Here is a 17,699-nt window from a genome sequence, read left to right as displayed (position 1 = left end):
TGGATGTTGGCAACCCTATCTCCAGGGTCTCAGCTGCTAGTCTTTCACATCGTCTGCAACCTGTTCCTTTGAACTGGGGAAGCTGTGGGTTAAATCTGGTTCTTTCCGCATGCAGAGCGCTGCTTCATCAGCCTTTTCCTGGGGGTGGTGTAGATCCCTTTGCATAGTCTACTTATATTGTATGTTTTCATATGCATGTAGACATTTCCAAAGTTATTTGTGCATTATACATTATATATACATTATATATACACAAGTGTCAGATCTCGGAAGCTAAGCAGGGTTGGCCTTGGTTAGTAATTGGAGGAAGACCAGGGTTGCAGAGGCAGGCAGTGGCAAACCACCTCTGTTAGTCTCATGCCATGAAAACCCCACCAGGGGTCGCCATACATCAGCTATGACTTGAGGGCATGATTCCATTGTTTCATATATACTATTATACGTACACTATTATACACACATATATATAAACAATGTTCACTGTGTTATATGTTGTTTATATGTATGATGTATTCTATAATGCACAGAACTGAAAATGCATACATTTTATGGGGTAAATGGAGTAGGAGAAAACAGTAAATGGTGCAGTTGTTTTAATTCCCCCCCCTTTATTTACTTACTCTACCTTTTCCCCTGTGAAGATCTAAAGCAGGTTATGTTGCTTTCCTTGCCTCAATTTTATCCTCACAACAACCCTGTGAGGTAGGCTAGGATTAAAGATGTGTGATTGACCTAAGGTCTCCCAGCAAGCTTCCATGATAGAGCAAGGATTCAAACGTGGGTCTTCCAGATCCTAGGCTGATGCTCTAACCACTACTACACACTGCCTTTCATCATTGGTTTCCTTCCCTTTCCTTTCACGCCATCATGGGTTTGATTTGTGTACCAGAGAAGCAAAACTGAAAGAAAGATTTTCAGGTTGGAATCACAGGGATGAGAAATTAAAACTCGTCCTTGTCGGGTTCTGGACTTGAGTGCTGTCTTGTTCAGAGAACTCAAGGACACCAAAGAATGCCATTTGCTCCACATCAGATGTCTAGATCTACTGGCAGCTGAGATGTAAAAAACTTGGCTTTGTGTTCCCTCTGCAGCAGGAGTCGTCCCTGTGCTCTGAGCCAAGCAGACAGATTGCCTGGCCTCCTAGGAGGCTGAAGGGCTGAGAGGTCCAGTTTGGAAAAGAGAACAGATTAGAAGAGGAAAACAAAAGGGTGGTTTGTACTCAAGGACCTTTCCTCGTTCTCCTTCCTTGAGCTAATTAAATTCAACTCTCGTGAAGAACAACAGGGTCAGGACACAGAGTTTTGCATCTAAGTCTGGCAATGGCAAATTTTGGGACTCATTGAGTTGAATCCAACCAGTTTTTCCACTGGTGAAAAGGGGAGGAGGGGACCCCTTTAATCCACACCCCACACAGCTATTTTGGACATTATGGGACTTGTACAGACAAAAGCCACAAATTATGGTGACTGCAGTAAAGAGGACAATTTGTAAAGACCGGGGCTTTTTTCCAGCTGGAACACGGCGGACTGGAGTTCCGGCACCTCTAGAAAATGGTTGCATGGCTGGTGGCCCCGTCCCCTGATCTCCAGACAGAGGGGAGTTTAGATTGCCCTCCGTGCCAGTGTTCAAAACCCAGAACTAAAAATAAATAAATCAAAATGGGAGAATTCCCTAATGCGTTGGTCCCATTTTGGAAGTAAGACCAGGTAGCTTGGAACTCCAAAAATTAGGGAGAATTTTGGAAGAGTGCCTAATTCTGATCAAATTTCCATTGCCTATCTGTGGCGATTACCGTGTGGCGGTCTCTGTTCCCACCCCATGCTTTGCACATGGCGGCATAGCCCTGACTGCAAACTGCAGCTGTAACAGTGGGTTTCTCTACACAAGACATCTTACATGGGGACGCTCAGGTGAAAGATCTTACACTTGTTCTCCCATTGGGGATACACATGCACTGCTAGGGAGACAGAGTACACTTGAATATAAGACCACACAGAAAATAAGTCGCTTGAACATCCCTGTGTGAGATGTCTTGTGCAGAGAGACTCACAATCTAAGAAGAAATTTTTGTATGCTGCACCCTTTACTCTGGCATCACCAAGACCCACTTTCTGTTCTCTTCTATAAAGGGCTCCAAGCTATTGCATTATGTTGGCAACAATGACCTTAATTTATTTTGGACCTTGCAAAGAAAAAAAAGCACCTCCTCAAAGAAAATGTCCAAACTTAACTCAGACTCAAACATCCCTCTACATTTAAACAGACTAAATTTAAAACTGTGGATGACTGCTGCTTAGACACCCCCAAATTATAACACTGGCACACATCTCTCCGAGGCCAAGGTCAGCACATGTAATTATGTAAGCTAAATAAGGAAGCTGCCATGCGAACGACAAAGAAGAATTGCCCCAAAGCCATCTCCATATGCTGTGCTTACCAGACATTCTAATTATCTCGTACAGCATCTATCTGCGATGTTTGTCTTGCGTTAGTTGGCCACTTTTCCATCATTTCTATCAGTCTGAGTGACTGCACAGCCAGGGCTTTTTTTCAGCAGGAACGCAGTGGAACGGAGTTCCGGAACCTCTTGAAAATGGTCACATGGCCAGTGACCCCGCCCCCTGATCTCCAGATAGAGGGGAGTTTAGATTGCCTTCCGCGCTGCTGAGTGGCGCGGAGGGCAATCTAAACTCCCCTCTGTCTGGAGATCAGGGGGTGGGGCCACCAGCCATGTGACCATTTGCTCCGCGGGCAACCCACTGAGTTCCACCACTTCTTTTCCCAGAAAAAAAGCCTGCACACAGCTATCCAGCAAAGGTGACCAATACACAAAATCCAACTAGACGGTAAATAATACAGATCTTCCCATTCCATTCTTTGATTGTACCAAAATTTCTCTTTGCTGTGTTTTGCTTCTCCTGAATTCCAGCTTAACTAGGATAATTTCTTACATTTAATAATAATAATAATAACATTTGATTTATATACCGCCCTTCAGGGCAACTTAATGCCCACTCAGAGCGGTTTACAAAGTATGCCATTATTATCCCCACAACAAAACACCCTGTGAGGTGGGTGGGGCTGAGAGAGCTCCGAGAAGCTGTGACTGACCCAAGGCCATCCAGCTGGTTTCAAGCGGAGGAGTAGGGAATCAAACCCGGCTCTCCAGATTAGAGTTCTGCGCTCTTAACCACTACACCAAACTGGTATGAGAGCATGCACAAGATTTAGTCAGCACGTGTCTTCATCCCCTTCTGTGTTACCAATGCACACTGGGGGGGAAATCTTGCAAAGAAGTGATCTTGGGTGAGATTCCCCCCTGCCCCCCCTCAGTGCTTTACCAATGTGCAGATGCACTCCTGTCCATTGGTAACACACCACACTCAAGATACTTTGAGGTGGGTAGCAGATACAGACTCATAATCACTTTTCTTATCTAACAAAGGGAACGTCAACTCTTGAAAGCTCATACTTTAGAAATCTAGTTGGTCTTTAAGGTGCTGTCGGGCCTGGATCTTGCTACACCACACTCCAAATCTTGATACAGTTACCATCACATCGAGATTGTGTTCTTGCAGTGTTTATTCAAGGTTCCTCTGTGTATTGGTTATATAAAGAAGGGTGGGTGGGAGAAGGCTTGAATGAACAGAAGGGACGAAAAGATGCACACGCCCCTTGCAGTGTATGCAATTTTTAAAAAATTAAAAATGGATACTTCTTAATACGTTGGTTCCCCTTTAGAAACAAGCTCATTCAGAATAGCATAGTCCAGTGAGAAATTCAGATAGGGGCAATTGTGGATACATTCCTACTGAGCAGGTGTGTCTGTTTCAGGGCCGGCAAGCAATGAAGGATAGTCAATAGCTGCTCCTTACATAGCTTGCAGATGTCCAATAACTTGGGGAGAGGCTGTGGCTGACTGGTAAAGCATCTGCTTTGCACGTTGAAAGGATCTGGTTCAATTCCCAGCATCTACAATCAAAAAGATCAGGTAGCCAGAGATGTGACGTGCCTCTTCCTGAGATCCTGGAGAGCTACTGTCCCTTGGAACAGACAATACTGACCTCAGTAGACCAACGGTGTAAGGCAACATCACATGTTTGTCTGATCAGAGAGAAGCTGATCAGGGAGCTAAATAGGCGGTGGCATACCACTGGCGGTTATCAACTAATTTCCAAGACCAGGGCTCATTTCGAGGGGGAACACACAGGAACGCAGTTCCCCAAAGAGGTCACATGCCAGCTGGCCCCACCCACCTGACTCTCGGCCATTTTGTGCCTGTTTTGGCCTGGAGGGGGGTCGAAACGGCCTGGATCGGGCCTCTGACAGGTGGTGGATCACTCTCCCGCTCATCAGTGGCCTGATCCTGACCATTTTAGGCCCCTTTTCAGCCATTTTCATCCCTTTTTTGCCATTTTGGGCCCAATTTCGGCCCTGAATGGCTTGGATTGGATCCAAAACAGCCAGGATAGGTGATGTCAGGGGGTGTGGCATATGCAAATCAGTTATACTAATGACACACTTCTGGTGATGGCAAGAAGCGTGGCAGATGCTAAGGAGTTATGCTAATGAGTTCCTCCAGCTCTTTTTCTACGAGATGACCTCTGCCCAAGACCCAGGAGAATTTTGGACCATGGTCTAATTTGCCTGCTTCTTTAGTTTTTGAATAGTGAAGTACACACTTCAGTTCAACGTGAATACACTGCAAGGAACATTTTTGGGTGTGTGCAATGCTCAATGGCTCAAGGAAAGCATTTCCCCATCCAATCTATGCTTTGAGATAAGCTAGAATATCATCCAGAGAACTTGCCACCAGAGGGAGCTACAAGCATACAGACAGACAACCTGCTTATCACAGTTTAAAAAACCACACTGTTATACAGACCAGAAGAACCTGATCTTGTCAGATCTCAGAAGCTATGCAGGGTTGGCCTTGGTTAGTTTTTGAATGGGAGGCCTCCAGCAAAGACCAGGGTTGTAAAGGCAGGCAATGGCAAACCACCTCTGTTAGTCTCTTGCCATGAAAACCTCACCAGGGGTCACCATAAGTCAGCTATGATTTGAGGGCAGGATTTGATTCCATGTGCAGTTGAAGTCCTGCTTAGGTTGCCTTGGTATGGCTCAATTGAAATTGCGATGCAGCAGGTTCTGGGTTCAGATTTTGCCTCTGCCCCATTCAGTAGGTGACCTTTTCAAACATCTGCTACCCGAGATTCTTTAATCAGAGATGTCAAGAACGGATCCCAGGACTCTCTGCTAATGAGCGATGACCCCCTCCAGCTAAAAGCAGAGAAGCACAACTCTGGATTTTTGCTCATGAGTAAATGGAGCTGCCTCGTAGTGGATCCAACCATTGCATCATCTAACTCAGTACAAGGGTGGTCTGTCTACTATGTGGACCTAGGAGATTGCCTTCGTTGCCAGAAGGCCACCTTTCTACCCCCTCCATGGCGTTAGGGTCTGCTGTGGCCCTAGTGGGTGTCCCAAGAGGAGTTTAATCACTCCCTCCCTTCCTTGGCAGTGGAGGTGGGGCAGGTGGAGGTGAGTGGTGAGACCTTCTTCCTTACCATTCCCACCTCCTGAGGGCAGCACTGGGCTAGGAGGCCTTGTGGTGGCCTGGTTTCAGGGAGAGGGTATGTGGTAGTCTCCTGCCTCACCTCTCCTTGGTATGAAAGCGGTGGATGCCAGATTCTTCCCACGGCATGAAGCAGGGAGAAAAGAGTGTGGGCAGCAGGTTCCCAGTCTTTTTCCTGTGATTGGCACAAGGTGAGTTTCACGTTACTGTCAGGATTTGAACCCAGCTCTCCCAAAGCCTAGACTAACATGCTAACTGATCCCTGGCCCCAAGGTGGTTCGCTTTGCCTCGACCAGGGTCAGGGCTTTTTCGGCCCTGGCACCAACCTGGTGGAACTCTGCCTGTGGAAACTCGGGCCCAGCGGAACTTCTTATCGTTAGATGGAGATGTTCTGCCAGGCATGTGGTGGTTGAGGCAGGTGAATCATCCAACCAGGCTCCTCCTGTGGGCGGGGGGGGGGGGGGCTGTGCCACTCCTGGCCACCCTGCCCCACAGGTTGTGATGACTGAGGATTGGGTTGTGCAATATATGCGCTGCATCAAGGATGTTGTTTAACAGACTGTGTTATTGATGGTTTTATCTTGTTTTATGTTATGACTGTTTTATCGCTAATGTATTTAGCTTGTTGTTATCTGCTTTGGTTACTGTATAGACCTCTGGTCAATTCTAGGCTCATAGCACTTTAATACTGCACAGGAATTCTTGTTGAATTATATTTGAATTACTTTTATATGAAGCTTTGCCCCCTGTAATCACCTACCCTGTGTATATATATATATTGTTTCTCTTGTTCAGGTTGACTATAATATTGCTTTAAATCTGATTGATTTACAATAGAAACATTTATTAGTTAGATTTCACGGCTTGTTTGCTTTTGTTTCTCGTTATCTGCTTTGAGCCTGTTTGTGGGGGGAATGGATTATAAGTCCAACAAACAAACAAACAAACAAACAAACAAACAAACGAACGAACGAACGAACGAACGAACGAACGAACGAACGAACGAACGAACGAACAAACAAACAAACAAACAAACAAACAAACAAACAAACAAACAAACAAAGCCGGAAGATTGCTGTCCCTCTTTTTCCATAGAGGAGAACTCGCCTGGAAAAAGCGTTCTGAATGCTTCTGCTCACTGGGCATTATGGGGTAAGCAAAAACACCAGCAGGGGTCGCCGTAAGTTAGCTATGACTTGATGGCACTTTCTACCACCAATCAGGGGAGCTTTATTTCCCCACATCGTCGGAGAGCAGCACGGCACTGTTTTAAAGCAGGAAGAGTATTCTCTTGCGAATGTGCCTGGTTCTCGAGTCGTCCTTAAAGCGCTTCACAACGCACGTGTGAACTTGGGCTTCCAGCTGGACTGAGTCACGTCTGACATCCCTTTTCGCAACGCTGTCATTTTAGCTGCTATGACTGGAGAGCAAATTCCGGTCACAAATTGAATCCCAGAATTTCTCTCGGAGGGGGAGCGAATCGTGATGAAATCCACTCTGGCATTTTACCCATCTTATTAAGGAGGCCAGTGAAACGTCAACAAAATCAGGCCAGACATCGACCGCTTTCCTGCCCTGCGGGTGCACAGAAGGGAACAAAGTGACACTTTTGCTTGCCAGAGAAACTCGTTCTGGGAACGGAGCAGTCATCTTCCTAGGAACTTGCTCCATCGATTAGCATAGCCGGTTTATGTCCAGGGCAGTGTATCAATTTCTGGCCATCCAGGAGAACTGTAACGGAACTAATGAACGAGCCTGGCCAGGCCTCATTGAGCATACGCTAACGCTTGTTTGATTGAAAAAAGAGGAATGGAATCGGGCCACAGATTTGCTCCAACGGGCACCAGGCTGCATCGATTTGGCATGGATCACCAACCGGTTGTTCTTTTAAAAGCACAAAATAGTTTTCGGAGCATTTCTTGGTAGCCCCGTTTGCTGTTTCAACCACCCTGTGGGTTAGATCACCCGATTTGGAGGTAGTTTCAGGTGGGTAGCCGTGTTGGTCTGTAGTAGAAGAGCAAGGTTTGAATCCACTAGCATCTTAGAGACCAATGAGATCTCCAAGGTATGAGCTTTTGATAGTCAAAGCTCCCTTTGTCAAAAGCTCGCACCCTGGAAATCTAGTTGGTCTCTAAGTTTCTGCTGGGCCCAAATCTTGCTTTTCCAATTTGTAGGCTCAGTGATAATACAAATCTTCTGTGGTTTGCTGTGAGGTGTCTTTAGGCATATTGCTGCAGAGTTTTGAAAATCTGGGGAATTCAGTGGGTGTGAATAATTATCACACAGGCCCTGTTTATTTGTACTGAGTTATCTTGTTTACACTGCAGTAGTCTCTAATATCCAGTTGTTGCATTGTTGACGGTAGGTCTTTTTAAAAATTGCATTGTTTTCCTAATTTTTCATTGGCCCCAAGTCTCAGCAAAAAAGATGGACTCTATGTAAGTGAATAAGCACATAAACATTTTAATCTTGCCCTTCCCCCAAGGAGCTCAGGGTAGCTCCCAATTTGATCCTCACAACAACCCTGTGAAGTAGGCTCGACTGAGACACAGTGGCTGCTTCCACACACGTTGGATAATCCACTTTCAATACTCTTTAGTGAACATTCGGAACTGCTTTTCCATGGCTGATTCCGCACACGTTGGATAATGCACTTTCAGTGCAGTTTATCAATCATTTGAGGTGGATTTTTTGTTCCGCACACAAAAAAATCCATTCCAAATGATCTATAAAGAGAATTGGAAGTGCATTATCCAGCGTGTGCGAAATCATTCCATGTGTGGAACAAAAAACCCACTTCCAAAGGATTGCTAAAGTGCATTGAAAGTGCATTATTCAACGTGTGTGGAAATGGCCAGTAACCCACGAATCTCCTGACAAGGTTCAGGAGCGAGTGGGGATTTGAATGCACGTTCTCTCGAGAAAAGTCTAACAGTGGGAGCCAATTTCTACCGAGTGCTCTTAGGTTATCAATGCAAAAAGGAGGTGACTTTGGTCTCTAGACATATAGCCCTGACCTGGATAGGCCAGGAGAGCCTGATCTTGTCAGATCTCAGAAGCTAAGCAGGGTCGGCCTTGGTTAGTAATTGGATGGGAGACCTCCAATGAAGACCTGGGCTGCAGAGGCAGGCAATGGCAACCCCCCTCTGTTAGCCTCTTGCCATGAAAACCCCACAAGGGGTCGCCATAAGTCAACTCTGTCTTGAAGACTGGATTTCATTAACATCAAATATGTCCTTTTTTCACAATCTTAAACAGCAGGGAAATTGTCCCTTTAACCAACAAGGTAGGTGTGTAATAGATAAACCAACAGATAAGTCTTCTACATCACAGATGATTACTTCCATAGGCTACTGACTAACATGGTTTTGAGCAGAAAAATTGACTAAGTAATTGAAATGGATAGCTTTTTGTACTACACCCATAGCCCCTGAGAAAGCGAGGCAAAGCTGATTGCAATCAGCTAGCAAACTCATAGGCTTGTAAAGCAGTGGATATAGAAGGCATTTTTGTGAAGATTGTTGCATTGTGAAGATTGTTGCGCTGTAAAAAAGAAGAAAAGAATAGAAAACATCTATCCACAACAGTAAAAAAGAAGAGAATAAGAGCATTAATCAAAGACTTATCTGTTGATTCGTCTATTACACAAAGGACATATTTGATGTTAACTGCTGTATTATTGGACTGCATTTAGTGAATGACATTTTTGTAAATTGGAATATTTATAGGTATTTATTGGGGTATTTATTGTATTTGAAAAGATATTGGGGTTTTGCACTAAGAGCACTTTAGCTCATGGAGCCTATACAATTCCATGATAAATTGTACATGCTTTAATGGTGGTATTTCCTCGGTGGGGGGCTTCTTCTAATTGTAGTTTTGAGTGCTTTTAGGTGGCTTTAGACTGCATGTATTTTACTACAGATTGAGAAATCCATCTTAACAAGTATATTCTTGCCAAGTTAGCAGCTTGTCAGGCAGCATCCGTAATGCTACCAAAGACTGCTTGATTTTATCCCCTCTGGCAGTTTCCCTTTATGACATGTGAATATTGAGTCTCTCATTTAAGAAGGGCACCCAACGGAGCCAGGAACAGGGAAAATGAGGCTGGAATGGCAGGCCTTTGTCTCTGGGCCCTGCTGCCCCCTTGTGGCAGGCCACTGGATGCCATGGATAAAAAGCCGGACAGTGCCAGTTTGGGGAAGGTATCGAAGCAGGGCTGCTAGGTCTTCCGCTGTAGCGAGACCTCCTGACAGCAGTCCTAGATTCCAAGCAGGGGTAGCCAATACAACAGTGATAAGGCTAAAAGGGTTACAAAAAGATCCCACGGAGAAAGATTTCTTTCAAGCTTGCCAACTGGGCTCACTTTTTTAAAAAAAGACCTGTCATCTGATTTGGATCAAAATGTGACCTAGAAAATAGCACATCTGCAGCACTGCTTGTTAAAATCAGAACCAAGTCCGTGCAATCTCCGGCAGAGGTGATCACCTAATTTAAACCCATTCTAACAAGCCTGACACGCCTATTTTTAGCATCTCTGTTGTCATTCTGCTCTGTAAATGCAATGGTTACAATTAGCTAATTCTGGGTATGTGTGCATTTGGCCACCCCTGCAAAACCTGAGATGAAAGAAGTTTTTTTTCTGTTCTGCAGCCCCCAATTCAAGGTCATTTGAGAACACAGCATTCCGTTATAGAATAAGAACTGATATAAATGCACAGTGGAGCTGGGGAGAAGGATGGAGATGATGTTAGATATGTAATAACTGGACCCAAAATGTTTAGCAAGGGGTCATATTTATAGGATTCAGGACCACCCTGCCAAGATGGGATGAGGTGTGTTATTTACGGATGGCTATGCCTGGCTCCGTCTTCATTCCACATCATTTGAGACAGCTTAGATTCTTTGATATGTCTACGACACCAAATAATTAAATTTGATATTCCACCTTTCTCCCAACAGGGATCTCATGGGTGTGTATATAACAACAACAACATTTGATTTATATAGTGCTCTTCAGGACAACTTAATGCCACACTCTGAGAGGTTTACAAAGTGTGTTATTATTATCCTCATGACAATCATCTGGTGAGGTGGGTGGGGGTGAGAGAGCTCTGAGAGAGCTGTGACTGCCCGAAGGTCACCCAGCTGGCTTCAAACAGAGGAGCGGGGAATCAAGCCTGGCTCTCCATATTAGAGTCCTGCTGCTCTTAACCACTACTCCAAACCACTGTACTTCATGGGGGGGGGGTCTACCAAGGCCCTGACCCACAAAGCTACTCTGTCATGTGCCTTCTGATCATATCCTTGGCCGAATAAGAGTGAAGTGACCTTCCACCGATATTCACAAGGGGTTTGGGTCAATTATGCACCAGCAAGCCAATCTACAGCTTATATGTATGTGTACGATTGCCAGAGTGAAATTGCAAAGTTGCTTCTTAAAAGCTACCTAAAATCCAGGCCGTTTGTTGTATTCTGCATGGTTGCAGTATTCTGAAATAAGGGTCAAGGAGAGAGCCAATCTGTGGGCAAAGTCAGTCCAGAGTATAGGAACATTTCACCGCCTAGGGAACACTCCAGTCTATGGCTCTAATGGGTCTCCAGCAAGAAATAGCAGCACGCAGAGCTTTGAATTCCCAGTTCTGGTTTTGCTAGATCCTCATATTATGTACATACTGCTTGTTCATTGAGAAGCCTGATCCGTGCCACAATGATGCCAAATGGCACCTTGCTCGAGCAGCCCTGACAATGTCTTCTTGCTTTGTTATTCTTGCTTTTCCAATCCATAATGCCATTTTAGAGGTAAGGGAAAGCGGGAGCAGTGAAATCGAACGGGCCAGCTCTGAAATTAATGTAAGTGAACTACAAAAAAAAAAAGGATGTTTGAAGAATGTCTTTACTTTCTTTACTTTATAATAACCAGAGATATTGCTGCTCCAAGCAATGTGGCCAAAAACAAGGGGGTATTGCCCACCCCTTTCTAAAATGGCACTCATTTCCCAAGAGGAAATACATTTCCAAGAGGAAATGATTCTTTGCTTTTCATTCTCTCCCTGTCTTTGTCTCTCTCTATGCACTTCCCAATAACCTCATTCCCGAAGGCATTTAGTCCATTAACCTACAATGTTGGAAGCAAGACGGACTGATGTTCTTGAGTTCCACTTTCAGGCAGTGGGGGGTGGGAGCACAGCCGTGCATGCTCACATTTGGATCTAGGGTCTGAGAGGAACATAAGTAATACTTTCAAGTAGAGACGGTCTTTAAGGTGCCACTGGACTCAAATCCTGCCATCCTACTGCAAACCAACATGGCTACCCACCTAAAACCCCTCTGCCATGGAAGCTGGCTGCGTGACCCTGGGCCAGAAACATACCCTCAGCCTAACCTACCTCACTGGGTTGTTGTGAGAATAAAATGGAGATGAGAACAATGTAATCTACTTTGGTTCCACCAACGGGGGATTAATGAAGTTAGCCAGCCAGCCAACATTATGGACTAAGGAATTTGGACTTTAGAAAAAAGAGTGCCTTTATCTTTAACAAAGGGTAAGAGAAAGTTTGAAAAGGATACTTATTCTTGTTACAGAGAAAATTGGAAACCTTCTTGCAGTTTATTTAGGGGTTTTTTTCTACGTTCTTTCTTTTTTTTATGTTCATATGTTGTGTTAGTTTTGTTTATTAGCTGATTTTTTTGTTGGGCGAGTCTTTGTGTAACTGTATCTTGATGGTCTTGTCTTTTTATTAAATAAATAACACTCTTTAAAAAGCAAGCAAACAAACAAATATATTACTAGTGTTCCTGTAAAAAACATCTCAATTTCCACTTTTTTTTTTTTTAAACATGAGCCTTTTCATCCAAGGAAGGACGGCCACGAGAGGAATTGTAGTGTGTTAGTAGGTGTTGTATTCAGGGCTTTTTTTCTGGGAAAAAGAAGTGTGGAACTCAGGACTGCACAATGACGTCACTTTGGGTCAGCTGGAATGGGGGGGTGGGTTAAAGTTTAAATTGCCCTCGGCGAAAATGGTCACATGGTTGGTGGCCCCGCCCCCTGACCTCCAGACAGAGGGGGGGTTTAGATTGCCCTCCATGCCGCTCAGCCCTCCCTCTGTCTGGAGATCAGGGGGCGGGGCCACCGGCCATGTGACCATTTTCAAGAGGTGCCGGAACTCCGTTCCATCACGTTCCAGCTGAAAAAAAGCCCTGGTTGTGTTGTGTGACATACTTGCATGCCTTGCAACTTTTCTTAACTTGGAAATTATTTATTATCATCATAGCCAGCTTTTCACCAGTCCTGGATCCCATGGCAGCATACCTGGGGATCCCAGGAGATCCTCCATCTCAATGGTATGACTAGACTAAACTTCAGCAAAGTTGCTGGGTCATGTACCATATAACCTGAACTTGGGTCAGGGAGAAAAGCCAAGAAAGGCCATTAGCTTGGGTATGAGCCTGTAAATTGCACACATTTTATTCCAGTTTGGCAGTCAATCCCAGCAGCCAGCCAACGTTAACTAAGTTGCCAACAGAGCAGCTCACGTTTTGAGGAAGACTTACTGCACGTGTACAAAAATGAGCAAGATACTTGCAATATTGTAAAATATAAAATTAGACGGTATAATGGAGAGGTATAATAGGTTCTTTCCAGAGTAACTTGTTCAATTTAAGCTAATTTCATGTTCCAGAATCATGATTTGGGTCACCGTAGGAAGGATTCTACAGGGAGCTGACACTTGGTAGTGGGGGAAAGTGCCATCAAGTCATAGCCACAGGGCTTCCCCCCCCCCCCAGCAGGAACATGGTGGAATGGAGTTCCGGTGCCTCTTGAAAATACTTGGCAATAGGGTGTGGAAAATAACATTATTTCAAAGAATCTTGTGTGTTTCTTCCTCGTTTCCCTCTTGAGAGTTCCACCATGTCTTTTCCCAGAAACCACCCCCTGCACATGGTAGCAATATGGCACCCCCTTGCCTTATGGTAGCAAGAGATGAACAGAGGTGCATAACAACCCTGGTCTTCTTTGGAGGTCTCCCATCCAATTACTAACCAAGATTGACCCTGCTTAGCTTCTGAGATCTGATCGGGCTTGCCTGTGCTATCTAGGTCAAGGCAGCTCATATTGGACACTTATTAGATCAGGAATTGGCTAACCTCTGCAAAGGTATTGTGCTGACTGCTTCTGATAAGGCTCTTCTCAAGCTTCTTCTCCCTCCCAGACAACCAGGTTGTGTGTCCCTACTGGCTGTCCATCACCTTAATTCTCCTTGAAACTTTAGCCCTGTGCTCAGACAGCATCTGAAGTTACCTGCTACCATATGTCACAGCGAATAGGAAACTCATTACATGGTAACTTTTTGTATCCAACACCTTTGCAAGGTGGGAAATTAAAATGGAGCTTACAGGTACCTTTATGCTTATGGTTGTAGAATTACAGATTGGGCACCTTACAGGAGCCCCCTGTCCCATTGCTTTGAGACTGCTGCTCGCACAGGCTCAGTTTTTTCTAATGAGGCAATACCCCAGAGTAAGTAGCAAATTTTCCCAGCATCCAAGACCTCTTAACTGGTGATTCTGGGGACTGAAGTTGCCACCTTGTTTAAAAAAGTTGCCCTGCCATTGAACCACAGGCCTTCCTGGGGCACTCTTCTATCAGCAAATGGCTCCAGACACACTTGTGATATCACAGGACAATCTATTTCATGAAGGGACCAGGGCATCCTGCTGTGAACCCCATCAAAACCTGAAACTGGTCCCCATCTGGCACTTTTTTTAATCGATTGCAACAAATACACCTTGGCTCGTAACAAATGGATCACAATTTATATCCAAAAATGGACTTCTGTTGCAAAACAAGAGGTTGTAGCTAAGTTACGAGCAGGTACTGATCCAAACATGATTCTTGCAGTTGCAAAACTTTTGTCTATCTTGCCTGTTTAGAAGGTGGAAAACCACACATGTAGGAAGACAAACATAAATCAAATGAATGAAAAAGCAATGAAGGTCAAAGTGAAGGTATACATTGAATATTTTAAGAGTACAGAATTCACATTGCCTTCTGTACTTACACTAGCACTACATGGACCATTATAAACCAATAAACAATTTGCTGAAAAATCATAGTGTGATAATTAATTATTAACAAGAAAGTTCAACAGGTACAGTAAACAACTCCATCTGGGAAGACATCCAACGGGTAAGCTTCCAATTCAACAGGTGCAGCAAGAAACTCCATCTGGGAAGACATCCAACGGGCAAGTTTCCACAGTATGACTACTATATTCTTATATTTGTATGTACACAGTAAACTTTTGTCTATGGCATTTAATGGCATTACTTCCTAATGTAATTTTTTTTGGTATTCCTGTGTTATTCACATTGTATGTATATTAACATACCATTATATTCTTTTTTCTTGTTTGCTTGTGACCTGTCAGTCTACAAGTATTAATGAAAGAATTGAACTGAACTGAAACTGGCCCTGAAAACTAACCTAAAAACCTATCACTACTTGTTGAGGGGCAGAATCTGAGCAGTTCTTCCTGGAACGCTGGCATCGGAAGTTTTCCCATTCAATCCTTGCTGCTGCTGTGTTGATTTATCCATAACAGTTTTGTCACTCAAGGAAACACCAGGTAGAGCAATGAAAGGAAGTTATGTTATGCTCTATTGAATTCTTCCTAATGCTATGTCTTTGTAAAATTGTGTTTATTTACCCCATGGCATTGTTTATGGAAATGTCCTTGAAACTGACTGTACTAATCTCACACTGTGTAATCCGCCTTGATTCTCAGTGAGAAAGGTGGACTATAAATGACAAATAAAATAAAATAACAACTAAAATTTCTTTCCCCTGTTCTGCATGCTGTGCATATGTGCAGGCTAAAAGTCCAACACCAGACCCAAATGAATCCAGATATTTATGGTAATTGATGTACAAACCAGTTGCATTCCACCCCTTTTGGACATCTGGAGAAGAATATCTAAATGGACCTAGGACTGCCAGCTCTGGTTTGGGAAATTCCTGGAGATGGGGTGTGTGTGTGTGAGACTGGGGAAGGCAGAGTTTGGAGATGGAGCTCAGGGTGTGTGTATGTGTGTGATGCTAATCTGATCTCTGTAATTCCAGGAGAACTCCAGGTCCTGCCTGGAGATTGCTAACCCTGCCCTGCATGGGACCATGTGTTGAAAGGAATTTCAAGAATGGGCAAGGGGCATTTTTAGGTGGGTAGATACGTTGGCCTGCAATAGAACTGCAGGATTTGAGTCCAGTGTCCAGACATCTGTCTGAAGAAGGGAGCTCTGACTTGCAAACACTTACGCCCTGAAAATCTCATTGGTCTCAAAGGTGCCCCTGGACTCCAATCCTGCTAGGCAAGGGTCAGCAATCCATACCCCTGGTGGCAGAGGCAGCTTCAAGTGTTCATACAGTGCATTCAGACAACATCTCTGGAACAGGCTAGTTGCACTGGCAAAATGCAAAGTGTGCCTTGTGCATGGAGAGAGAGCATTTCTCTCAAAAAGATGCCTCCCTTTTGGGGGATTTTTTTGCGTCTTAGACTTAACCCAAACAGTAGAGGTTAGGCCATTTTTGTTCATTTGCAGTTTTGTATGTCTTGGATTTGTTTTAAGTTTCCCAAGCGTTCAGTGGCCCCCTGTGCAAACTCTCCCCAGTCCCTTTGAAGATGATGCAATGGTAGCCAGTTTAAAAAGACAGAGCCGGAGGCAGGGCAAAGGCTTTGCTATACACTGGAGCGGTGTGAAGGAGCTGTGAAATGCCAGAAGGGAAACTTCAGCCCATTAGAACCTCTCCAGGTCCAAGTTCGGCTCTGGAAGGCAGCTCCAGCCCATTTCCATTCCTCGCTGCCCTCTGATTGTAATCCTACACAGTTTTAGACTGGAGAGGTGAAATTGACAGAGCCTTCAGGGAGGAGAAGATGAAATTAACAAACCCTCTGAGGAGCGATCTCCACCGTCTCTGTCTTTTCAAACTACACTTCTCTGCTAATGTTGTATCTCCCTACACTTGACGAACACACGCCAAGGCCTCTCATGAGAGAGACTCTGAATGTATTCACCAGATGCCCCTTAGTTCTAGTATTACGGGGAGAAGGAGTTATTTCCAAGGATGTTTTGTGAAAACTCTGTCTCAATCAAATGGCCAGGTCATTTTTGTTCGTTTGCAATTTTGTATGTTGCAGTCTTGGATTTGTTTTAAATTCCCCAAGCTTTCCGTGGCCCCCTGCGCAAACTCTCCCCATTCCCTTTGAAGATGTAGCAGACCGAGAGCCCGTATCGTTCTGCCCGTGCCCCCTGCCTCGCTTTCCCCTTGTGCGGCAAGAAGCACCCGACGCTGCGCCTGGCAGGGAAATCCAACGCCCTCTGCCGTCCGCGGCGCTCGTCGAGCGCTTCCTGAAAGTAAACCCTCACCTTTCCACACGTCCCGGACCCCTTGAAGCTGCCCACGCACGCCCCCCCCCCCACCTCCCGCGCCTCGGCCGCCCTTCCACCAACCCGCCGCGATTCTCTGGTGCGACTCTCGAGCTGCCTTTCCCTCAGCCCTCTGCGATTCCCTGGTGCGACTCTTCTGCAGCTTTAATTCAGCCAGCGGCGATTCTTTGGTGCGACTCTTGTGCCGCCTCAACTCAACCTTCTGCGATTCTCTGATGTGACTTTCCTGCCGCCTTTCCCTCAACCTTCTGCGATTCTCTGGTGCCACTCTTGTGCTGCCTCAATTCCACCCGCGGCGATTCTCTGGTGCGACTCGCACGCTTCCTTAACTCCACCCGCGGCGATTCTCTGGCGTGACTCTCGTGCGGCGGCTGCACAAACCCTCTCGCTTCTCGCCCTCCCCCACGCCTGCCTCTCCCTTCCCCGCCTCCTCCGGAGCCTGCTGCTATCTGATCTCTGAGATTTGATCTCTCCTGGATAAAAGAAACACGCGCTCCCAAAGCGCGCGCACGCTTCCATCCCACACACACACAGAGCCGCGCCGACCAACAAATAAAGAGCAGGATTGGAGTCCAGGGACACCTTAGAGATCCGCAAGATTTCCAGGGCAGAAGCTTTCCACTCCACTTCTACTGCTGGCCAGCACGGCTATCCACCTAAAAATAAAGAATCCCTTTTT

The sequence above is a fragment of the Eublepharis macularius genome, chromosome 17, assembly GCF_028583425.1.
Source record: "Eublepharis macularius isolate TG4126 chromosome 17, MPM_Emac_v1.0, whole genome shotgun sequence".
Taxonomy (NCBI): Eukaryota; Metazoa; Chordata; class Lepidosauria; order Squamata; family Eublepharidae; genus Eublepharis; species Eublepharis macularius.
The sequence above is the reverse complement of the archived record's forward strand: the minus strand, read 5'-3'. Positions refer to the sequence as shown.